Consider the following 27460-nt stretch of genomic DNA (forward strand, 5'->3'; position numbering starts at 1 on the left):
TTAGCTTTTACTAAACATGAATGGGTTTGTACATTTTCATGCACAGTGGTCTAATTTTTTTCTTTAAACAGCATTTAAACTAGATAGCTTACCCAGTAAATGTCATATCTGATTTTGTTGATTAGGGAAAACTAACTTTTCTTGAGTAAATTTGCTAGTCATTAACAAAACGTACCAGTACAAATTATAGTGTTTATTGCATTTGCGTTATGCATAGATTATCCAAAGCTCTGGCTTGATTCCAAGCAACTAATCACATATTCTTTAATACTTTCCTTTAAATTCATAGCAGACTGGGTGATAGTAGCAAGGGATAGGATCTAGCAGGCAACTGGGACCTGCACAATTAAGTCATTGAGATTAGATGGAACTGTGTCAGGTCGTGGCTTTAAAATTCTACACAGAACAGAAACTCAGGGTCTAAATTTTACATTGTAATCATTAAAAAAAATAAAAATTTCCCGCAGCTAATCAGAAAGTGCCTTACTGTATCAGGTGCTCAATAAATAACTTGTGGAACAAACTGGCTTGGCTCATCAACACCAAACCAAATTTACTCTTACTAGATAGCCCCCCTGAAGTGCCCACTAGATGGCAGTCCTGTACAGAGATGGTGTTACAATTTGCTGGGTAGAAAAATTGCTTTTGTGCCAAAACCTGTTCTTTTCATAGCAACAACAAAACCTTAAATGATGTAAAATTAAAACCACTTCAATTTTTTTGTTTTGATTTGAAGGTCAGTTTTGGCAATTATAAAATTATAGTCAACCTGGAAAATAGTACAACTCTTGAGTTTAGGTCATTTGCATGAAATCATTACATGTTGGAACACATCTAGGGATAGAGAAGGTGTGAGAAAAGCAACCACTGATAGAACTTTCCCATTCATCACGGCACAGCTACATAGGGGGGTTGTAGCTGCTTTAAAGCCGACCTCACCAGAAGTAGTATGTGGAGTGCGATGCTTACAATGAATGATAACCAGTGTCCATGACCGAGGGAAGCACAGACAAGTGAGATTGAACAGAATACCATAATTCACTTATATTATCCAATAAATCTTGATAAGATTTTAATCCTAGTATGTGGCATTGTAGTTAGAGTCTATCATAGCTGAAGTTGAGGAACCATTTATAGATATAAGGTTGTTTGTGCCCCATTCTTATTAAAATTTAACATTCTAAAAATAGTAAAATATGAAAAAAGAACCAGTTTTGGAATAAGGTAGACATGTGATAGTCAAAAATTTAATATTAGTCATTTCATAGTCTAATGGTCTTCTGAAGGTTAATAATTGGTTACTTTCAAAATTTGTCATAATCTTAGGAAGAAATATTTGGTGCTATTTAGAGAATTTTTAAAATTATTTCAAATGAAAATAATATTTAACTGTCCTTGTAATTTTCAAATAAGGTACAATTTCTGTAGATAATTTATGTCCTAATCTAGCAACAATGATATTTTTTTTAAAACACAGAAAAATTTCTCTCTGTTTTAGCGTATCCCAAGTAAAACTTGTTTTTATCATTTACGTATGGCTTCAAAGCATCTTATTTCATTACCTTATTAAATTAGGAAAATGAATTTAAATTTTCAGGGCAATTCTCGTATAGATTGCATATGAAATTATAGTGACTAAGTGTAATTATAGATATTTATAATTTAAAATTCAAAGATCTTGCTTTTTAAAGGCCAAATCAATATAACTGGTCCATGGCTATATATATTCCCCTTTCCATGTATTGGGGAAGTAAATCATAGACTTTTCCTTTCTACCATTTGAAAAAACAGAATATGTAACTTAATATTTAGAAATTATGGTATTTTGGTTTCTCTATTATCAATGTTTTCCTTTCTCAAAGTATAATACTGTAATATATTTTAGCAGAGTTAATCTGTTAAAATGAAAATAAAGTAATTATGGAGACACTGATTTTGAAAAAATTAAAATTTATTAAATATTTTTACTGTTCCAAGCCACTTAATATTTTTATTTACTTTTGATTTTTTAGATAATTGAATTTTTAAAAAATTGAAATGCAATTGATATCCAATTGTATAAGTCTAAGGTGCATGATGTGGTTTTATATATTCGCATATTACAATATGCCACTGTAATGTTAGCTAAGACCGCTATCACTCCACATAATTAATATTTCTTTTTGATGGCAAGAACATTTAAGATCTAATCTCTTAGCAACTTTGAAGTGTATAATACTGTAGTTATATAATCATATTGCAGTGCATTAGAAACCCAGAATTACTCCTCTTCTGACTGCAAGTGTGTATCCTTTAACCAACATCATCTCTTATTTCTACCATCTCAAAGCCCCTGGCAAGCACCATTTTATTCTGTCTCTGAGTTCAGCTTTTTCTGGCTACACATGTAAGTGATATCATACAGTATTAGTCTTTCTCTGACTTACCGCATTTAGAATAATGCCCTCAAGATCCATTTATGTTGTTGCAGATGGGAAGATTTCTTTCTCAATGCTAAATAATATTCATATTCACATATATATATCACATCTTATTTATTCCTTCATCTGTTGATGGATACATAGGTTGTTTCCATATCTTGGCCTTTGTGAATGATGCTGAAATGAACTTGGAGATGCACATATCTTTTCAGTACAATGTTGTCATTTCCTTTGGTTATATGCTGTGAAGTGTGATTGCTGGATCACGTGGTAATTTTACTTTTAATTTTTTGAGTAGTCTCAATATTGTTGACCAAAGTGGATGAACCAATTTACATTTCCACCAATAGTTCACAAGGATTACCTTTTCTCTGCATCCTCGTTAACACTTGTGTTCTTTGTCTGGTTTTGATATAAGAGTGATAGTGGCATAGAATGAGCTTGGAAGTGTTCCTTCCTCTGCAGGTTTTTGGAATAGTTTCAGCAGGATAGGTATTAACTTTTCTATAAATGTTTGATAGAATATTCCTGTGAAGCCACCTATTCCTGAATTTTTATTTGTTGGAAGTTTCTGAATCATAGACTCAATTTTAGTACTTGTAACTGGTCTATTCATATTTTCTGTTTCCTCTGATTCAGTCTTGGGAGATCATACCTTTCTAAGAATTTGTCCATTTCTTCCAGGTTGTTCATTTTATTGGCACATAGTTGCTTATAGTATTCTCTTATGGTCCATTTTATTTCTGTGATGTCAGTTCTAAGTCCTTTTCTAATTCCTCATCTTATTGATTTGGGCATTTTCCTTCTTTTTCTAGCTACTTTAGGTGTGCGGTTAGGTTGTTTATTTGAGATTCTTCTGTCTTGATAAAATTTTGGAAGGTACAGATATATGCATTTTCAAAATGTAAGCACCTATATAATCCAGATTTCTGTATTTATTGTATGTAAATTCCACATAAAATTAAAAGCTTTAAAGAGCCTCTTGTTGAAGGTGAAAGGGGAGAGTGAAAAAGTTGACTTACAAGTTCAACATTCAGAAAACTAAGATCATGGCATCTGGTCCCATCACTTCATGGTAAATAGGTGGGGAAACAATGGCTGACTTTATTTTTCTAGGCTCCAAAATCACTGCAGATGGTGACTGCAGCCATGAAATTAAAAGATGCTTACTCTTTGGAAGGAAAGTTATGACCAACCTAGACAGCATATTTAAAAACAGAGACATTACTTTGCCAGCAAAGGTCCGTCTAGTCAAGGCTGTAGTTTTTCCTGTGGTCATGTATGAATGTGAGAATTAAATTATAAAGACAGCTGAGCACTGAAGAATTGATGCTTTTGAACTGTGGTGTTGGAGAAGACTCTTGAGAGTCCCTTGGGGTGCAAGGAGATCCAACTAGTCCAACTAGAGGAGATCAGTCCTGGGTGTTCATTGGAAGGACTGATGTTGAAGCTGAAGCACCAATACTTTGGCCACCTGATGTGAAGAACTGACTCACTTGAAAAGACCCTGATGCTGGGAAAGATTGAGGGCAGAAGGAGAAGGGGATGACAGAGGATGAGATGGTTCGATGGCATCATTGACTCAATGGACGTGAGTTTGAGTGAACTCCGGGAGTTGGTGATGGACAGGGAGGCCTGGCGTGCTGCAGTTCATGGGGTTGCAAAGAGTCGGATACGATTGAGTGACTGAACTGAAATAATATTGAATTATAACTAATAACATGCATAATGAAATATTCAGAGTCAAGCTACATATACCTGCAGTTTACTTTGCATCAAAAAGTAAAATTGATAAATAAATGGACAGATGGAAAAAGAACGTGTGATGAAACAAATATAGTAACATGTTAATGACAGAACGCATTGTTGTTGTTCAGTTGCTAAGTTGTGTTGGACTCTTTGCAACCCAATGGGCTGCAGTGTGCCAGACTTCACCGTCCTTCACTATCTCCTGGACAGAACGTTGATGACAAATCTAAGAATGTTCCCTCCAAGATTCTTTGGACTTTCTCGTGTGTTGGAAATTGTTTCATAAGGGAATGTTAAATATATTGTTTGAATATATATATATGTATATATATATATATATAGTACAGAAAAATATGGCAAAACAGAGTAAGAGATAAAATGCCAAGAACCAAGAAGGAAGGAACCAGACAACCAAAGATTTCCTGACATGCTTCTTTTAAAATATTTCACAGATCTCTGAAGTGAAAATTAGTCAAGACTCAGGGGAAAATTTGTGGGTGTTTGAGGGTGTTTGCAGTAATACCATTGAACATCTGCAAAAATATTTTCTATTCGCTGTACACCATTCAGATACTGTTTCAATGGACAAGACAACTTGGAAAAGGTAGTATGAACCAAGCTGTGTGAAGGGAAATTCTTGACCCATAAATGCTTTAGTCTCTTCTGAATACAATGTGTTTAAATAATTCTACTTACCGTATTTCTGAATGTGTTGGTACAGTGTAATGCATATGTTTCCATCTGGAATTTTCCATCTGCACTATGAAAAAGTGGCCAAAAGAGATGACTCATACTATCTCATATAACAAATAATAAAACATATTTTACATATTTATTTCTTTTATTTGAATATCCCAGAATATCTTACGTGCAATAACATTTTTATGTGTACAGAAACTTGAATAATTAGAGGTTTTCAGTTCTAGAAAAGATTACCTGATTGTGAGTCCTGGCTATACACTTACTAGCTAAGAATCTTTGTACACATTCAGTTCTCTTGCTTATAAAATGTATGTGATAATAGTAGTAATCTCCTAGAATTGTTTTGAGGATTAAATACGCATTTATAATAGAGCTTGACACATGGTGAGTCCTCAGTGATGTTAGCCAGAACTCTTAAGCCTAGGCTTATAGTTAGAAAAACTGATAGGGTAATTCCTTGCTAGTCAGAGATCAATAGGACATGAAACAACACACCTAGAATTCTAGTTCTGCTGCCTGTGCTCACCTTGGAAAGTAGTATATTAAAACATGATCTGCAAGATCTTGAAAAGTGAATAAATAAAAGCTAGTTTAGTGTCAAGTTGCTTAAAGGGTTCCCAAAGGAGTTCTAAAACACAGCTTTTGGAAAGAATTCCAAGACCCCCTCCATGGCATGGTTCACCAACTGCTTTGAGATAGAGCTTAAATTTCACTGTGTCCTTTACAATCTCTAGGTTTTCTTGCTCTGAGGCAACCTGTAGAACAATTGTATGGGAAAAAAGTTCCAAAAGAGAAAAACTGATGAGAAATAATGAGTGGATAAAAAATTAGTTTAACAGCATGAATGTGTTATATAATATAGTTTGTGTTCTTTATAAGTACACCACATTATAAGACATTGTTTCCTTAGATTAAAATGTTATTTAACACAAGTGTATTCTACCTGTTGAGATTTGTTCATTATTAGTATAGTTCCTGAGGTACTGTTATTGCTGTCAGGAAAAGTTCTAATGTTACTTTTCCCTGTGCATAAAATACTGTTGCATACCATATTTCTTAGCAAGAGCTAATCCATACCCATCTCATAAATGTAGGCAGCTGTCTTTAAAATTTCTCTGGAAAGAATAAGCAAAAGAAGATTGGAAATGATAAAATCTTGACTTATGCAATCATTAACGTTAGATCCCGTGTTGGTCCAACACTGTCTTCAACTTATCTGGGTCACAGATGCCTGGACTAGAGTCTTCCTGAACTCCTTCTTTTGGACTTGAATTTCAGACTCAGTTTCTTGGGGCACATATTCCAAAGGGTTTTAACACAGAAAACTAATAGACCCTGTGTTGCTGAATGATTTACTCTTTTGTTATTAATAGTTACAAATTATATTGTAGTTCTTTATTTTTCCCCATATTGGGTCTGGCTTATCATTTTTGGATATTGAAGGAATATCTGTTTCAGTTATTAATATAAAAAACATTTTAAGGCATTAAGACTTTCTATTTTACAACATAAATGCACTAGGAAAGAAAATGTCATGAGTTCTTGGGTACATCACTAATCATCTAATTGAATGTTAATGGAGAAAGGAAGAAGCCTAGGGGTCAATACTGAAAACATTTTCATCCATTTATTTCTGTCATTCAAATAAATTCTGGTAATGATATGCATCAAAAAGTTGCAGTCATAATTAGCTTCTATGAAGATACCTTGGTGTCCATCACATTCCCAAGGAACCTCAGCCTCCAGTGTGTTACATAAATGATTATCTAAATAATGTGACAGCCTAGACACATGACACCTGCAGCCACTCATTTTTTTTTTAACACAAGTATATGGAATTTATTTTTTTCCATTTGATACACAAATAGCAAAATATTTATTTAATATAGAAGTGGTAGAGTGGTAGATCTCTCCTATATATTTTTTTAATTTTTATTTTTACTTTATTTTACTTTACAATACTGTATTGGTTTTGCCATACATTGACATGAATCCACCACGGGTGTACATGAGCTCCCAGACATGAACCCCCCTCCCACCTCCCACCCCACACCATCCCTCTGGATCATCCCTGTGCACCAGCCCCAAGCATCTCATATCCTGCATCAAACATAGACTGGTGATTCGTTTCCTACATGACACTATAAGCCACTCTTTAAAAATTTTTTACAATAAAAGAGTCTTTGATCTCTCTCACATACCATTAAAGAGTTTGGAAATAAAACTCCTGAAGGACACAACAGTTTCTTTCATATGTCTCTTCCTTAGGCTAATGAAATAATGATATAATTCATAACAATACACCGAGTTTACAAAAAAAATTGATAACTCTTTGCTCTTAAGTAACTGTGAAATTAAGATGAGGCTCTTTGCGTCAACTTGTAAATCAAACACAGCTCCGCAAGGTTCAGTGCATTAATTGGACAAGAAATCGGCCTGTGCTCCTTGTTAACATACCACGAACTGAAATCTTATCCAATCATGTAGAATCTGTGAGAGGGAGGAACAATTCCAACAGTAAATTGAATATATAAAAGAAGTTTCAAAGGTGTTTGTCAGGATCAGAAAGGTAGTCGGTGTTGTTGCCAGAATGTGTTGGGTCTAAGAGATCCAGTGTAGTTTCACTAATTAAACATGGTTTTCTCTAATTGTATACTTCCCGTGAGATGGAAACCAGAAAGTCGCCTACAGACTTCCCTCAATAAGTAGGGCCATAAAGGGGGAAGACACAGCATACTAAGTAGGAGAGACAGGTTAAAAGAGAAGCTACAAGGGAAGAGAAGATGTTTTCATCTTAATGAGTGGAATGTGGAGTTTGAGAATGGGAAGCAGATTGAGTTACAGGACCCACGAACCTTTGGGTAGAATTCTATAGAGAACATTCTGAGAACCAGTGATAGAAGAGGACATGTTAAGGAACTCTCAATCAGTGATATCTTATCTTGGTTTTAGGACCCACTAACATTTCTTCTTATGTGTATAAGAAATTTGAAAAAAAAAAAAAAAAACCCAAAACTTAAACATAGGCTATATAATTTGTCAGTTCCTTCAGAAGAAATAGAAGTTACATTTAGCCTTATTTAAGGAGATTTGGGGAGGGATAAGGGAAACAATAAAGGATGTTGAAACATCAAGGAAATAGCAACTGTGGAAAGACTAAAATGACAATACAAGGAAACAGGTTACAAGAGCCTCTGAAAGCTCAAGTAGTTTAAGGGAACCCTTGTGATCTCTTTTATCTCATGCTCTCTTATCCTCTGCCAAAACCTTCCTTGACTGAACCCAGCTAGCAGTCCAAGGGCGATGAAACTGAGAAGTAGATTTCAAGTTAATCTCCTCATCTCAAGTCATAGAATAGGCTAAAAACCAAAGGTGGGGGATGAATTGGGGGGAAATGAAGAATTAAATGCTACAGTAATAGAGAACAAAAGGGATCAATGTGGATAGAAACAAATCAGTTCTAAATTTTAGGATCCTCAAATATGTTAAAAGTCACAACTCCTTCCTGTGGAAGGAGTATTATAAGCTAAGGCTGACTGAAAATATTTTCCTCTCTAAGTTTTTAAAATAGAGATAGTTATTTCTCCAGCAAAAATGGATTTATTGGGGATAAACAAATAGTTGCCACTTGGGGTCTGCAATCATGGTAAGCCATGTGCAAGCCCCCAGCAAAAATGGAGAGAAGAATTCTTTTATAGAGGGAAGAAGGGAGCTGGGAGGACTAGAGAAAATAGACATCAAGACTTTTCATTTGCTGACTTGGGACACTCTCTCCTTGGCTGAGCTTTTACCAGGCAAGAAGAGGGAATTTTCTTCTTCCTGTTGGGTTCTGCCACCTTCACAGGGCATGAGAGCTCTCCATTTCTGGTCTCCAAACTCCATTTAATTGATGCTTCTGTTTATTATTTTGTACAAGGTTTGACCTGTGAGAGTTCGGAAAGGTTGCCTTAGGGATTATTATCAGAATGCCAGTTTCTTCTGGGCTTTCCTGGTGGCTCAGACAGTAAAGAATTTGCCTGCAATATGGGAGACTTGGGTTCAATCGCTGGTTTGGGAAGATCCACTGGAGGGAGGACATGACTACCCACTCCAGTATTCTTGCCTGGAGAATTCCCATGGACAGAGGAGCCTGTCAGGCTACAATCCATAGGGTCGCAAAGAGGCAGACGTGACTGAGTGGCTAAGCACAGAGCACAGTTTCTTCTAGAGACTAATGGAGTATGGTTTGAGAATCAGATATATTTGGAAATCTTAGTATATTTAGAATATATTCTAGAGAACACTGAGAAGACATAAAAATCTCTCTTTAACAACTTGCCTGGAAGCAACAAGGTTGAAATTTTTAGTTGATAAGTGTTCTTTTGCACTGCTTTGATATTTATGTGAAACTAATTGTTTCTTTTCTTTTTTTTAAACAACAGATAAACGGTTTAGAAATCTCTCTGGCTATTCTCTTTGACCTGCCCAAGATAGACAACTAAAGATCTTTTGGAAATTGGGTGTATATTATAGGATGTTTTATAGACCAAACATCTCCCAAATTTGTCTTTGAATTGTCAGTAGAATCTCAGTTTGGCTTTGTTAGGACAGTCCTTGATAGGTCCATGGGGGTTGTGGATGCTGAAGCTGGGAGAGAAACAGGCTTGAAAGAGTTATCAACAAACTAGGAAAGGAAATTCCGTAGTTTAAGACATTTTAAATCTTAATCTGAGTTTTCCTTCAAGGATGTATATATATTTGAGTGTAATAAAACAAAAATGTTCATCTCCCCTTGTTCCTAGCACAAAGCTTCCAAAAGTTCTGGAATTTTCTGAGTGATAAAGGTTAATAAAAATATATATATATATATGTATGTATGTATATGTATGCTAATGAGATGACTGGTGGCTAGCGGCTCTAGATAGCTTTGTGGTCAGCAGAAAGACCAAGAAATCCATGAGTGGACTGGAGCTTTCAGCTCTCTCCCCAGGGAGAAAAGGACTAAAATTGAGGGTAACTGATGGATAATAATTTGGCTAACTTTGCCTATATAGCGAAACCTCCATAAAACATCTAAATGTTAAGACTCAGGGTGTTTCTGAGGTGCTGAGCACATCAAGAGTGATCTCTCTGAGAGAACCTAAGAATTTCACACTACCTCCCACCTATAAACCTAAGAGGCAAGGGACTTTGATTTTCCACTGGATCTCTAGAAATTAGAAAAATGTTTATGTATCCAAAACTCAATACACATTTGTAGAAGTAATGAATGAAGCTCAACAATGATATGTAGACTGACAGAAAAACAAAATCCTTATTATATTCCTATAGAAGCCAAAGAGACAGCTTTCAAGTCTCTCTAGTCACTAAACTTCTAGTATTTATCAATTAGAGGTAATAATCTGAAATAGTCACTTGGAAATCCCACCTTTCCATACACTAATACATTTCTAGTGAGGGGTTGTTAGACATGTTTTATGTTGGATAAACCATATTCCACAAAATCTCCTGAAGGAAGGAGATGATATGACTGAGAGACTGGAGCTACCTCCAGAGGTTGCACCCTTAGCAGCCAACATTTCTATAATCCTAAATTTATCCTTGCTTATTTACCAAGGCCAGGGAGTGGTGAAAAAGTATTCTGAAAGCACAGAATACTTGAATCTGGTGCTACTGTGAGAGGAAAAAAATCTTTGAAAGTAAGGCTTTCTTCCAGAGCATAAAAGTTGACTATGAAAATGACGTTCTCTCTCTAATGAGCTAGAATAAAATATTGCATAACTAAGGACTAAAAACAGGATGTAAAAAGCAGTTGATGTTAGGACAACATATTTTGAAATATTAGACAAGGATTAGATACTTGATCAAAATAGGGTAAATTTTATTTAATCGTCAGTGGTAATCAGGGATGCTAATATAGAGTATAAGAATAGCAACTGGTACATTAAGAACATCTGAGTGGCCTAACCAAGTGATCCACTAGGAAATGAAGCAGAGTAACCTAGGCTTATAATACATATGCATCCATTTTTTTTTAGGGTATATAGGATGGTATTGGGACGTGGTGGTCTCTCATACCAAACATTCTGTAACTGGGCAATATACTCTAGAAAGAAGTAAGGTCCCTTGGTACATCTAGAACCTTTCAATGTGAATTCATAGAGCTGCAATTATGGTGTGATACTTCACTTTTTTGAATCACCTCTCAAACATATTCTAACCATGTGGAAGGGGGCTAAAAACCTTCAGTTTAGTTCAGTTACTCAGTCATGTCCGACTCTTTGTGACCCCATGGACTGCAGCACACCAGGCCTCCCTGTCCGTTGCCAACTCCTGGAGTTTACTCAAACTCATGTCCATTAAGTCGGTGATGCTATCCAACGATCTCATCCTCTGTCATCCCCTTCTCCTCCCGCCTTTAATCTTTCCCAGCATCAGGGTCTTCTCAAATGAGTCGGCTCTTTGCATCATGTGGCCAAAGTACTGGAGTTTCAGCTTCAACATCAGTCCTTCCAATGAACACCCAGGACTGATCTCCTTTAGGATGGACTAGTTGGATCTCCTTGCAGTCCAAGGGACTCTCAAGAGTCTTCTCCAACACCACAGACTTAAACTTTGGAAAATATTTTTGTCTTTTGTTTCTTGGCAGCTGTGAAACTATCCAGGGGCTTCCTACGTGGCGTTAGTGGTAAAGAACCTGCCTGCCAATGCAGGAGATGTAAGAGATGTGGGTTCGATCCCTGGTTTGGGAAGATCCCCTGGAAGAGAAAATGGCACCCCACTGCCGTATTCTTGCCAGGAAAATCCCAAAGGCAGAGGAGCCTAGCAGATTACAGTCCATGGGATTGCAAAATAGTTGGACATGACTGAGGGTCTGAGCATGTAATAAAGTATCTAGGATTGCAAAACTCATAACAGTCAAAATACCAGAGATCTCAGATAATATGTGATGAAAAGATGGATGTGTGTTAACCGGTGGAGCACGAAAGAGAAATCCATGAGTAGATGGCTTAGTCATGGTGAAATAGTCAAGGAGGAATTAATGCATCCTAAAGATACTAGGAGACTTTTAAGTGTCAGACCTCTCAACTATGTAGAGTGGAATGATGCATGAGACTAAAGAAAAGTACATTATCTTTGGAAAATCTATATGAGAAATCATTACCCACCCCAACTTTTGCTTGCAGACTGCCCCTCAGACCAAAAAAAAAATTTTTTTTAAGTGGAATAAAGAGAAACTAAATCCAAAGAGAGATGCTTCTCCATTTAAAATTATGAACACTTTGGTAAAATCTAGTGTAATTGCTTAATGGCCAATGTATAACTTCAATCTTCTTCTATTTAGGAATCTAGAAAAAATGAGGGCAGATTCTTACTTCCAGGGCTAAGAAATGTCCAACAGCAAACAAGCCAAAATTATTTACACACACTTATTTTTACTGATTGGTTATTACATATAAATCAACAACTTAGGATAACCACTTTTTGAAGAATTAGGAACATAAGAGAATGATCAAAATAAAGAAGTAGGGAAGATATGATCCAGAGGAAGCAGATATTTTGGAGGAGACTATTCAGATAGCAACAAAAAGAACAACAGAGGTCCTACAAATATTAAAGGTTCTCTAGTTAGTCTCAGTGGTATTTTATGAGAGATTCTCACTTTAAAAATAGTATCTTATAAAGAGAATATCAGAGAATTAGAGAAGTTTAATAGAAATTAAACAAATGAATGTTGCAGTTAAAACAAGCAACTGAAAATAGTCCACAGCAGTAAGAAAAGACTATTTGACATATCATGACTTTATAAAATGTAGAATGAAAGACAAGTTTTGTAAATATGAAAAAAATATAAAATGTAGACATTAGTAGTTCAAGAAGTCCAAGAGCAAGAGTTTCAAGAAAAGAATAAATAAAATGGAAAATGATGCATCATTTTACACTTCCACCAGTTGAAAAAGCATTCCAAATTTCCGCAAACTCATTCCAATTTGTTTTTTCATCTTTATGATAATCATTCTGACAGATGTGAGGTAATATCTCACTGTGGATTTGATTTTCCTGATAATTCATAATGTTAAATACCTTTTCATATACCTTTCGGTCACTTACGTATCTTCTTCAGAGAAATGTCTGTTCGGATCCTTTGCACAATTTTAATTGTTGATTTTTTTGCTGTTGCAGGGGTTCCATATGTATTTTTCATATTAACCCCTTCCCAGATATATGGTTTGTGAATATTTTCTCCCATCCTATAAATTCCCTTTTCACTCTATTAGTTGTTTCCTTTGCTTTAAGGAAGTTTTTCAGTTTGATGCAGTCCCACTTGCCTGTTTTTGCTTTTCTTGCCTGTAGTGTGGTTACATATCCACGATTTCATACATGGCTAGACCAGTGTTGTAAAGCTTTCCCCCCAGTGTTTTCTTCTTGGAGTTTTGCAGTTTGAGGGCCTTACTTTGCATCTTTAATCCACTTTGAGTTGATCTTTGTATGTGGAGTGAGAAAAGTCCAATTTCATTCTTTTACATGTGGATGTCCAGTTTTCCCAGCACCATCGGTGGAAAGACTGCCCTTTCCCTCATATGGATTATTGGCATCCTTGCTGAAGATCAGTTGACCCATATACACACATAGCTTTATTTCTGGGCCTTTAGTTCTGTTCCATTGGTCTGTGTATCTATCTGTGAAAAGTGAAAATTCCTCAGTCATGTCCAACTCTTTGTGACCCTATGGACTAGACGGTCCATGGAATTCTCCAGGCCAGAATACTGGAGTGGGTAGCCTTTCCCTTCTCCAGGAGATCTTGCCAACCCAGGGATTGAACCCTGGTCTCCCGCATTGCAGGCGGATTCTTTACCAGCTGAGCCACAAGCCCAAGAATACTGGAGTGGGTAGCCTATCCCTTCTCCAGGGGATCTTCCCGACCCAGGAGTCGAACCAGGGTCGCCTGCATTGCAGGCAGATTCTTTACCAACTGAGCTATCAGGGAAGCCCTGATAGTTACTGTACCTTTGTAGTTAGTTACTATAGCTTTGTAATATAAACTGAAATCAGGAATCATGACACCTCCAGTTTTCTTCTTTTATTTTTTTAGGTTTTTTTTTTTTTCCTCTATTTTTGTTAAAACACCACTGGAGTTTTGATGGGAATAGTATAGAATCTATAGATTTCTTTGGGCAGTATGTGTGTTTTAACAACATTAAGTCTTTCAACCAATGAATGTGGTACGTCTTTTTGTTTATTTGTGTCCTTAATTTGCTTCATTAATATATTTAGTATTCAACACACAAGTCTTTCACTCCTTGGTTATTTATTCTGGAGTACTATGTGAGTTTTTTGATACTATTATGGTGTTTCCTTCATTTCCTTTTTGAGTAATTGTTGTATGTAGAAACACAAACAGTTTTCATATAATTTGTATCCTGAGCCATTACTGAATTTATGCTAACAGTATTTTTGGTGGAGTCTGTAGGGTTTTCTATTTATAAAATTATGTCACCTACAGAGATCATTTTACTTCTTCCTTTTTAATTTGGGTACCTTTTACTTCTTTTTCTTGCCTAATTGTTCTGGCACAGATTTGCATTTGTTCTTTTGAAATACTACAGATAATTTTATGTGTTATGTCAAATTTAGCGGTAGCAGATTTTTAGAAAGCGTCTATATGAAATAACAATGCACTTTAAATCAGGGAAAGAAAAAAATAGAAATCCAAAACTTCTTTCAGTTTATTCAAAATAAAAATAACATAGAATTATGAAAATATAGGTTTACCATTTATACTTTTAAGTGCATAAAATTTTTGACTACATGAACATATTTTAAAGGAAAAAGTATCTTGCAATTAAGTTTGCAAAGTTTTTTTTAATAATTTTTCTCATTAACTAGTTATTTATTGATGCTTCTTGTATTTTTTCCTTTAAACATTTGGCGATAGATAACTATCCAATAAAATTGTGCGGTATTTGCCCAAGAATTATATAAATTAATAATGGTAACAACAGAATGAATAGAGGTGTTCATATTGAGAAAATGAATCATGAACAGTCTTATCACAGAACTAATACAGGTATGCCGAGAATCTTCTTATATGCCTGCAGATGCTTCTAACATGGATGGAAATAATATTGAAAACATTTGATTTTAGTTGTTTGAAAAAAGATACTGAGGATGGAGAGACAGACTATGAGTGTTAAGTATAGACTGAACCCAGTCACCATGAAGACTCCACAGTATACCGTCTTCCTTTATCCGTTTGTGATGCTGGATAGTGTTCATGTGTACAGCATTGTGACTAAGTTATCAACATAGATTATATTACTTAGGTATTATTTGAAACTTAATCCTGATCCATGTAAACCTTTTACATGTATTCAAATTCTCCACGTCCCACGAGATTGGGCTTCCTCTGGAATTAGTAGTGGCTGCTGCAGTGTCCAGAACTTGATTCAACTGTTTTCTGAGCCAGCACTGTTGCTCAGCTCACCCTAGCTCATTCTGTCTCTGTCCTTTCATCAGGACCCACACCTACTCCCTCTACACACCTGAAGTCACACCGTGCTTCTCCAGGCTGTAGCTGCACCTTGTCTGATTACCTGTGAAACCTCATAGTCGACCTGGACCAGGCCCTTCCCCATTTGTGGGCATCGCCCATGTTGTTCAAAACAGAAAAAAGAGAAAAAAAATCCTCCGATGCTAAGTTAAATGTATTAAGCAACCTTATTGTGGTAATAGTTTTGCAATGTATATTTTCTCTGCAGTTATCTTAACATCCAGAGCATATAATATAAGGATTAGAGCTTTCTCCCAGACTCAAATTTATAAATTCTCAATTGGTTTGTGAGGCCAATAGAGATACTTTCTGTTTAGTTTAGTTTCTGGGAAGACTTTACAAGTCACTGGTCATCTGATCAAATGCAATCATATTCTTCATCTTCTTCAGCTCTTGTACTCCTCAATTCTGGCCTTTGAGAGAGACCAAAACTCAGCATAGCTTTTTACGTCATCTTTTTCTCCTTTGTCCTTTTGGTAGTATATGTATCCTCTGGCACAGAAACCTTCATGACATTAAACTGAAATAGATACTTTTTTCATATTTTAAAACAAAGATAGGATTATTCTTCTAGATTTTCTTTGGCTTTTTTTCAATCTAAAAGAAGGAAAAAAGGATGAAGTGACTATGTAAGATGTGTTTTTACTAAAGCCTTAAAACCATTAATGATGTTTTCATCAAGTCGAAAGAGATCATTTTTACCCTAACTGATGAAAATGCTGGAAAGAGTTCTCTTACATTTCCTCTATGCAGCATGTTTAAACATTTGTTTTTTGTTTGTTTTTATGTTATTGTTCACACACAATGTATGACTATAGAGTAGGTTTCCAATTAAGTTCTAGTGAAAATTAGCCCCTTAAGACTCTCAGAAACTGTCAAAGTGACAAAGCATGTTCTTCAGGGTATGCTTCATCAGAAGCTTGTTACTATTATCAGGAGTGTATAAATGTTAGCACAGAGCACACGCTTGGATTTATAGTATTGAAAAATATATGACTAGTTCAGGTTTATGATGGTGGGAAGTATGGTCTAACAGTTATATCAAATGAGTCGTGTGTTACCATGATATCTGGCTAGTGACTTGGAGACTGTGGACATAGCAGTGGGCTGTATTTGCCCAGGTACTTTGCAGAAAAGATTTCACCCATCTTTATAACATCCTTTTAATAGAAGGATATTTGGAGAAGAGGGAAGATTGCTAGTTTCTTAGCAAATCAGTAGAGTGTGGGAGGGGTCGAATCGGGTCTTTCCAAACCTTGATTTAGAATTGCGTGTATTCCAGGTGACCCATCATTGCAGCACAGCTTTGTCCCTGACTGTAACACGTGCGTGGAGACTGTTTATCACACACTTTGGAATTCTTCAAAAGATTGTACCAAGCCTGAATACTGCCAAAGGCCCCAGGCGTTGGCAAAAGATCTTTCCATTTGTTCCCCCATATGTGATATTTTGTGTGTGCGTGTATCTCGGTATGTGTAAAACTGGAAAATTTTGTTTATGGGACTTTTAATATGTGTGCATAGTTTTGAGCAAAGTATTTTGCATTCCGGTATTTAGAACAGCCTGTAAATATTCAAATAGATATAAAAATTTGAAGTTTATGAAAAATTGATCCAAATATCACAGCTACCATTTAAAGAGAATCAAATTCACAACCTTTAGGATGAAGGGCGGCACCTTCTCTCCCAGTGGTTATCTCTTGAAGAACCTAGACACGTTCAGGCGAAACATGGGAAAAGAAACATTACAATACACAACCTTAGACACAGGCTCCTTAAGTAGCACTAAGCAATAACTTCAGCATTCATTCAGTTATTTTCAGCTCATACAATTTACAAACTACAGTGAGACTAAGTCATCCAACTTTTAGATCTTAAGCGCTTCAGGATATAGAAATAGTAAAACATCATTGTTTTTCATTAATCAGATTATGAAAAATTAAAAATATTTGACAGTTTGATTACTTTTCAGGCATTTCATATGATGTCCCTCAATGGGGAGTTATCTGATTTTTTTTTTCCCCTCATGATTAGGCTGGTATTATAGGTTTGGGGCTTCCCAGCTGGTGTCGGTGGTGAAGAGCTTGCCAATGCAGGAGACATAAGAGATGTGGGTTTGATCCGTGGGGTGGGAAGATCTAGCGGAGGGCACGGCGACCACTCCAGTATTCTTGCCTGGAGAATCCCCCATGGACAGAGGAGCCCGACAGGCTCCAGTCCATGTGGTCACAAAGAGTCAGACATGATTGGAGCAGCTTTTCATGCATGCAGGCATGGGTTTGAGGTGAGACAAGAGAAGTAAAATGCTATTCTCATCACATCATATCAAAGGTACATACTATCAATATGACTTATCACGGTTTATGTTACTTTTCGTCAGATAATTTGAAGTAGTTGTCAAGTTATAAAACAATAAACTTTTTCTTTTTTTCCCTCTCTTCCTTCTCGTAGTCCTGGATGAAGCCCATGTTGAAAGGGTAGGGAGTTATGGTCTTCTTATTTGATGGTAGGAGGTCTACATAAATTATTAAGAATTCTATAAGGGAGATTTGTTTATTTTCCCCAATTTATTGACTCAAGTTTTTATATATCTTTAAAGACTGAAGACAAAAACAAAGTCTGAGAAATTCTCATAGCTAAGAGTTGCCTAAGAAAACAAGACAACTAAATGTGATGTAATACTCTGGAACAGAAAAAACACATTAGGGAAAAATCATGAAAATATAAATAAAATATGAATTTTAGTTAATGATAATGCAAAGTATCAACTCATTAATTGATTTAATTAAACAACCAGTATACTATTCTAATATATTAATTAGATGTTAATATTAGGGAAAACTGGGTAAATCCTTATATTATTTTTTGCAAGAGTTCTATAAATTTAAAGCTCTTCTAAATTTTAATGACTTGTTGTATTAAAAATACTACCCATCCCCCACACAGAAAAATATTACATAATTTGTTCAGGAATTATCAGTCTGGGAATCAAATCCGCACAGTTTTAGTGGAAATATGAAGTGGCACTCTCTGTCAGTAACTATTGAAATGTTAGTGTACACATATTCTTTGATTCTTCAACTCATTTCTAGGAATCTATTCAATAGAAATGAAAGCAAAATGGAAGTACGTCACTTACAAAATGAAAGTGTGTCATTGCTGCATTTTTTTGTGATAGTCATTATACAAAAAACCCATAATAACTTAACTTACCTACATATTCAAAAGGTATCATCATTGAGGAAATTGTAATACTTGTCCATAGAATAGCCATTATAAAGAAGTTCTCTCTCTCTCTATATATATATATAAGCTATATTTTCCAGAGAATATATATAGAAAAAATATATAATGAAAAATACATGCATATACATATATACATATCTCTTGTTTTTAAATAAATAAGAATATGTTATATATGTATAGAATCATGCACATTGAACTATTAACAGAAATTACTTTAAAAGAATATAATTGTAGTGGGGAATATTAACTTTTATATTTCCCTCTCTTGTTGGAACAGATACAACCTCATTTATTCCTTTTGTAATAAATATACAGCTTTTCTTTGTAGAATCAAAGGATATATTTATAAAAATATACATTATTTTTGTAGTAGTTGCGCTCCAGTTCATTAATGTTATTAATCAAACTCAGTTCAAGTTCTTATAATTTCATTAATTAGAAATTATAAATCAAGAGCTACTACCTAAATTTAAGAGACTTAGATGTCATTTAGTTATGAATGTTTTCACCCATTTAATGGTTCTCATAATATGAGCTGCCTGTGTTGTTCTACTTCTTTGTCCAGGATTGAAAGATAAATAAAATATTCCTTATGTTTTCCAGGCTCATTGTGTACCTGGGGAAGTAGCTGACTGACTAAGGGCTTCCCAGTGGCTCAGACAGTAAAGAAACTACCTGCAGGGTGGGAAACCTGGGTTTGATCCCTTCGTCATGAAAGTGCCCTGGAGAAGGGAATGGCTAGTATTCTTGCCTAGAGAATCCCATGGACAGAGGAACCTGGTGAGCTATAGTCCTTGGGATCCCAAAGAGTTGGACATGAATGAGCAACTAATACTTTCATTTCCACTTTTTCACTGACTAATAGACCAATGTAGTAAACAACTTTACCTTTAAAGGCTTCTTACATAATTTCCTATCTTTACCATTGTGTGTTGAAAATGAAGTGGGATGAGAGAGGTAAGGAAGCAGCAGAAAAATCTTTGAAGCTAACAGATGCTGGTTCATGAGGTTTAAGGAAAGATTGTATCTTCATAAAGTACAAGAGGAAATATCTAGTGCTTATGTAGAAACTGCAGTGAATTATCCAGATCTGGTCACAATAATCAATGATTGTGTCTGAACTAAACATTTTCAATGTAGAGGAAATTGCCTTATAGTGAACTAAAATACCATCCAGAAGTTTCAAAGTAAAGAAGAAAAGTCAGTGCCTAGCTTCAAAGCTTTAGAGGACAGCCTGACTCTCTTGTTGGGGGCTCAATTAGCTGGTGACTGGTTGAAGCCAGTGCTTATTTACCATTCTGAAAATCCTAGGGCCCTTAAGCATAATGCTGAATCAACTCTTCCTGTGCTTTATGAATGGAACAATAAAGAACATTAACATCTGTTTACCGCATGGGTTACTGAATATTTTCTGCCTAGTGTTAAGACCTACTGCTCAGGAAAAAAAAAAAAAAAAAAAAACCCTTGAAAATATTGCTACTCTTTGACCATGCACCTGGTCAAGAGTGCTGAGGGAGACGTACCACAGATTCATGTGGGTTTTGTGCCTGACAGCACAACATCCATTCTGCAGCACACAGATCAAAGAGTCATTGCGACAGTCAAGTCTTAGTACCTGAAAAATACATTTCGTAAGGCTCTCGTTGCTGTAGATAGAATTCCTCTGATAGATCTGGGCAGTTCGTTCAGCAATTTTAAAGGTAATATCTTAAATTTATGCAGATGAAGCCATCTGAAGTTGTAATCATTTCTTCAGCTGTGCCAAATATCCTACCTTGGGAACTGCCTATTTGTGGCAAGCATATGTCTTAAAGATGATCTCTGTGAGCTAGATAGATGCTTTTATATGATTTTTAAAATTTTTGTTGAAGTATGATTGCTTTACAATATTAGTTTCTGTGAAGTTAGTTTCTGTTAGTACACTGAAGTGAATCACCCATTCATATACATGTTTCTCCTCTTTTTTGGATTTTCTTCCCATTTAGATCACCACAGAACATTGAGTAGAGTTCCCTGTGCTATCCATTAGGCTCTCATCAGTTATTTATCTTATACATAGTAGTATATGCATGGTGATCCCAGTCTTCCAATTCATCCCACACTCCTTCCCTACCTTAGTGTCCATATATTTGTTCTTTATATCTGTGTCTATTTCTACTTTGCAAATAGGTTCATCTGCATCATTTTTCTAGATTCCACATATGCGCTTTAATATATGATATATTTTTTCTCTTTCTGACTTACTTCACTCAGTATGATACTCTCTAGGTCCATCTACATCTCTGCAAATGGCACAATTCCATTCCTTTTTCTAAGTGATATACCATGGCACATATGTACCGCATCTTCATTATCCATTCAGACATAACTAAGTACTCATGCATCCCAACTTTTACCTTTAGTACACACCCCAAACTTTAGCAGTCACTACTGTGATTGGTCAGTAACCATCAACATGGAAGCAAGATCCTGAGTCCGGAAAAAGATTAGGACTCACTGAATGCTCATAAGATGGTTAGCATTTTTTTTTAGTAACAGGCTATTTTTAAATTATTTTTAGCAGTAGACTTTTTAAATTATGTTATATACATTGCCTTTATAAACATAATACTATCACAACACAGCAGACAATCAGTTCAGTCCAGTCACTCAGTCGTGTCCAGCTCTTTGCGACCCCATGAATCACAGCGCACCAGGCCTCCCTGTCTATTACCCACTCCCAGAGTTCACTCAGATTCACGTCCCTCGAGTCAGTGATGCCATCCAACCATCTCATCCTCTGTTGTCCCCTTCTCCTCCTGCTCCCAATCCCTCCCAGCATCAGAATCTTTTCCAGTGAGTCAGCTCTTCACATGAGGTGGCCAAAGTACTAGAGTTTCAGCCTCAGCATCATTCCATCTAATGAACACCCAGGACTGATCTCCTTTAGAATGATCTGGTTGGATCTCCTTGTAGTCCAAGGGACTCTCAAGAGTCTTCTCCAACACCACAGTTCGAAAGCATCAATTCTCCAGTGCTTGGTTTTCTTTGCAGTCCAACTCTCACATCCATACATGACCACTGGAAAAACCGTAGCCTTGACTAGACAGACCTCTGTTGGCAAAGCAATATCTCTGCTTTTGAATATGCTATCTAAGTTGGTCATAATTTTCCTTCCAAAGAGTAAGTGTCTTTTAATTTCATGGCTACAGTCACCATCTGCAGTGATTTTGGAACCCCCCAAAATAAAGTCTGACACTGTTTCCACTGTTTTCCCATCTGTTTCCCATGAAGTGATGGGACCAGATGCCATGATCTTCGTTTTCTGAATGTTGAGCTTTAAGCCAACTTTTTCACTCTCCTCTTCACTTTCATCAAGAGGCTTTTTAGTTCCTCATCACTTTTTGTCATAGGGGTGGTATAATCTGCATATCTGAAGTTATTGATATTTCTCCCGGCAATCTTGATTCCAGCTTGTGCTTCTTCCAGCCCAACATTTCTCATGATGTACTCTGCATAGAAGTTAAATAAACAGGGTGACAATATTCAGCGTTTACATACTCCTTTTCCTCTTTGGAACCAGTCAGTTTTTCCATGTCCAGTTCTAACTGTTGCTTCCTGAGCTGCATACAGGCTTCTTAAGAGGCAGGTCAGATGGTCTGGTATTCCCATCTCTTTCAGAATTTTCCACAGTTTCTTGTGATCCACACAGTCAAAGGCTCTGGCATAGTCAATAAAGCAGAAATAGATGTTTTTTCTGGAACTTTCTTGCTTTCTCAATGATCCAGTGGATGTTGGCAATTTGATCTTTGGTTCCTCTGCCTTTCCTAAAACCAGCTTGAACATCTGGAAGTTCATGGTGGCTTGGAGAATTTTGAGCATTACTTTGTTAGCATGTGAGATGAGTGCAATTGTGTGGTAGTTTGAGCATTCTTTGCAATTGCCTTTCTTTGGGATTGGGATGAAAACTGACCTTTTCCAGTCTTGTGGCCACTGCTGAGTGTTCCAAATTTGCTGGCATATTTGAATTCAGCACTTTCACAGCATCATCTTTCAGGATTGATATAGCTCAACTGGGATTCCATCACCTCCACTAGCTTTTTCATAGTGATGCTTTCTAAGGCCCACTTGACTTCACATTCCAAGATGTCTGGCTCTATGTGAGTGATCACACCACCATGATTATCTGGGTTGTGAAGATCTTTTTTGTACAGTGTGTTCTTGCCATCTCTTAATATCTTCTGTTTCTGTTAGGTCCATATCATTTCTGTCCTTTATCAAGCTCATCTTTGCTTGAAAGATGCATTATATTTACTACTGTGGGCAGGAGAGGAATCCCTTATATGAAATGGAGTAGCCATCATGGTCAACAAGAGAGTCCAAAATTCAGTACCTGGATGCAGTCTCAAAAATGACAGAATGATCTTTGTTTGTTTCCAAGGCAAACCATTCAATATCACAGTAATCCAAGCCTATGCCCCAACCAGTAACACTGAAGAAACTGAAGTTGAATGGATCTCTGAAGACAAGACCTTTTAGAACTAACACCCAAAAAAGATGTCCTTTTCATTATAGGGGACTGGAATGCAAAAGTAGGAAGTCAAGAAACGCCTGGAGTAACAGGCAAATTTGGCCTTGGAATACGGAATGAAGCAGGCCAAAGGCTAATAGGGTTTTGCCAAGAGAATGCACTGGTCATAGCAAACACCTTCTTCCAACAACACAAGAGAGGACTACACATGGACATCACCAGATGGTCAATACCGAAATCAGATTGATTATATTCTCTGCAGGCAAAGATGGAGAAGCTCTATACAGTCAACAAAAACAAGACTGGGAGCTAACTGTGGCTCAAAATTATTGCCAAATTCAGACTTAAATTGAAGAAAGTAGGAAAAACCAATAGACCATTCAGATATGACCTAAATCAAATCCCTAATTATATACAGTGGATATGAGAAATAGATTTAAGGGACTAGATCTGATAGATAGAGTGCCTGATGAACAATGGTCAGAGGTTCGTGACATTGTACAAGAGACAGGGATCAAGACCATCCCCATGGAAAAGAAATGCAAAGGAGCAAAATGACTGTCTGAGGAGGCCTTACAAATAGCTGTGAAAAGAAGAGAAGCAAAAGCAAAGGAGAAAGGAAAGATATTCCCATTTGAATGCAGAGTTCCAAAGAATAGCAAAGAGAAATAAGAAAGCCTTCCTCAGCGATCAATGCAAAGAAATAGCGGAAAACAATAGTAGACTATATATATTGTAATTATAGCTTTTATATGCACTGGGAAAGCAAAACGTTCATAAGACTCGCTTTAGTGCAGTATTGACTTTATTGTTGTGGTCTGGAGCTGTCCCACATCTTCAAGGTACATAATTAGGAAAAATCCGATGATAGTTGTAGATGGTGTATATAACATACAATTAGAAGATGTATATGTGTAAGTCCTTTGTTATCTAGAAACCAGCTAAGCAGGACATAAATTATCTTTGTGTCTAATATGGATAAGGATAGTTATGCAGACATTAATATGTGTATTTACATACACAGACATCTCTTTACAAAAGAGATACAACTTTGGAAAAATAAACCTGTGTAGCAGAGATTCGTTGGTCAGTGTACATTAAGCCTCATACTCTTAAGAAAGACTGTGAGATGTGACAAATGATAACTCTCAGGTACTGTAAGACATCCCAAACGCCAAAGGGCTTGCTGAGCTGTCTTTACTTAAATAGGAGAGAAAGCAACTGTGACTTTAAATATTTTATAAAAACCATCTTGTTATAAATAATTAATCAAAACCCTAAGTCCTTGAACAAAATTACGTGTAATTTTGCATTTTAAATTATAGACTCTTAGTATTAAAGTCATTACAAATAAACACAGTATTTCTTCTCACAGAAAAATAAATGGTTTAACAATCTAACCTAATATTGTTAGAAGCAAAAAATTTTATATTTACAGTAATTAGTCAATTATCTAACTGTTCTAATATTTAATAAATAAAAATAGCTGATTTCTATTCCTTAAAAGCAAAGCGAACATATATAAATTGAAAAAGGGAGCACAAGTGGTTAATCTCAGGTCAAAAAATTTAATATTTGTTATCACAAATGGACAATGCCTACTTGTTGTATTTTCACAACGTACCTGGTTACATTATATATGACATTAAGATGTTTTTTTATATACATTATAAACATTAATGAGAACTACATAAAATGATTATAATTTAAATGTCACTTGATCTACTAGAGACATTATCAAATTTTCATGAATGAAACTCAAGAATAGAAATTGTTTTATGTGCTCACATCAGGGTGTCTCTTTCAACTGTTACAGTGGCTAATGATGGGAATAATAATAAAAAAGTAATTTATGTTCTTGAACTCTTTTTCCATAAATTTATTCTATTTCTCACCAAATCATCTGATTTAGCAGTAATTTTATAGACAGATAAATGAGAGAGAAAAATCTTGTGTATATAATTATTTAAGTCACAGATTTTACACAAATTTGTCCTTAGTATCTCTGAGTGTTGTAAAACATATATGTAGTCAGCTTTCCCCAGTTACAATATAGGAGATCAACACTGATTTCTCTTTTTAGAAAAATCCCTCTAGAAACCTTTCCAAGCCCATTCTCTTGTCAGCCATCTACCTTCATTCCCACAGAGGCTTAAGGATAATAGTTCAGAATTGTAATTCATCCAGCAGAAGTGGAGTCCAGCAGCAACTGAGGTTTAGAGACCTAACTGGATCTCAAGGTCATTTCCTTTGTATTGCTTTTGTGCTTTGATTTCCTAACGTGGGTGGTCCAGGTGTTTTTCTTGTTGATCGGTGTGAACACTGCCTTATTATAATCACATCTTGCCTAGCACACTGGTACTTGACTTCTTACAATGCAGTGCATTTAGTTGTTAATTCTACCTAAACTTCATGCTTCCTTGGTGCACTGGGGTTGGTGTGCTACATAGCCCAGTGCTACTCTGAGTGTGTCAATGATAAGAATGTACTGGTAGGCAGTGCAGTATGGATTGCAGACATTCATGGACAAATTAGCTAAACTAGTATTGTTTTGATTGCTTGTTTTAATGCTAGAGAAAGTTGAACAGTGCTGTATAACATTATATATACATGTTATAAATCTTTATCTAAATTATATGCGTTAATTAGATATTAGGTATATATATTAATTAGATATAGGGCTTATATCTAATTTATAACTTATGACAAGTCTGCTGTTAAGTTATTCAGAGCAGTCTCTGAATATCTTTAGCTTTCCTGTCTTAAAAAAGTCAATGAATTGAGAAAGAATAGTGTGTTATGGTACATAATGTGTATTTTACTATTTTTATGCATAGTGAAAATGCACGTCATTGGAAGAAAAATAGAATATTTTGAAAAGTGGAAGAACTCTACAAAATAAGTTTTTTGTATACCACCAGACTTGGAAGCAGAATTGTCAGGAAAATGAAGGGAAATTAGCATTTAGAACAATAGAATGCTAGTTAGGTTTTTTTTTTTTTTTTTTTTTTTTTGTGCAGATAGAAAGGAATGGGAAAAACTAGAGGAGAGTATAATTGTGCTTAGTTTAACTTAACCAGTTAGCCAAGACTTTTTGCAACTAACTCTTTTATAGCTATGACATCTTTATGCAGCTGTCCTTTTCTCTTTCTGACTTGGCTGCTTTTGTGCACATTTCAAATGTTTTTGATCAAATGCATATATAGCCCAATTTTTTTTTTTTTCCTGAAAGCAGTGTCCCTTGATTAGGCAAAAACCTAAAGTTTGGCTTTCATCAGAAATAAAGATGTGGGGACAGGGGTCGGAGGATGATTGATAGTAAGCAGGATGCTGGCTGTATCTTTAACAGTTTGAAAGGGATTTGAAGGGAGATGGCATGACCAGTAAAAGCCCGTTAGCTGGTTAAGAAAACTGCCATCTGCACAGTGGAAAGACTGGTAAAATACCAACGAGTTCATGTGTAGAATTGGTTATAATAGTTACTCCTTTTTTTTCTCACTTGGATGAAGTAAAAATTGAAGTTCATACACAAACCCCATGGCCCTGTCTCCTTCAATGCTGGCAGTGACCTGCACAGATAGGATTTCACGTTCACACACATAGAAGGGCTGGTCTCCCCTATTATCTTAGTGCTTCATGGTTATGATCTAAGACCTTTTGCCTCTCCCACAACATAAACCTTTCTTCTTTGAAAAAAAGAATAAAAAAGAGCTGAGCTAGTGGGGATAGAATATATTACCTCATTCTATGCAATGGCTCGAGATTAACTAGACCACTGAATAATCTCATTTAGCTAAACAGGCATGTAGCTCAAATTGGATCATTCTGTTTTGTTCAGCACAGGAAAAAATAAGAAATAAAACACATTAAAATAAAACACAAGTAGCATTAATTGGAATAGTCATTGTTAAAGCAATTTTACCAGGATAATCCAACAACATTTTTGCTTAAACTTGGGACTCTGGCAGTAGAGAGAAAAGGAATTTTGTTTGTGAATTTGAATTTTCTACATCATCCATTTGATTGATATATATGATTAAATTTTATAAGGTATTCATAATGTTTATATATGATGATTGAATATTTGTACAAAATGGCAAAAAGAAGGGAGTTTAATAGTTATTTCTTGTAAATACTACAATATTCTATCTTCATATGTAAATTGGTGATAAACATTATATTCTTAATGGAAAAATGCAGGCTTTCTATTTCAGTGGGCCATTGGAAAGGGCATTTGAGATAACATGTGTAGATAACAAGTTATCAACTTGCTTGCTGATTTTCTTTCATTTACAAAATGTAC

This window comes from Ovis aries, chromosome 17 (genome assembly GCF_016772045.2).
Source record: "Ovis aries strain OAR_USU_Benz2616 breed Rambouillet chromosome 17, ARS-UI_Ramb_v3.0, whole genome shotgun sequence".
Taxonomy (NCBI): Eukaryota; Metazoa; Chordata; class Mammalia; order Artiodactyla; family Bovidae; genus Ovis; species Ovis aries.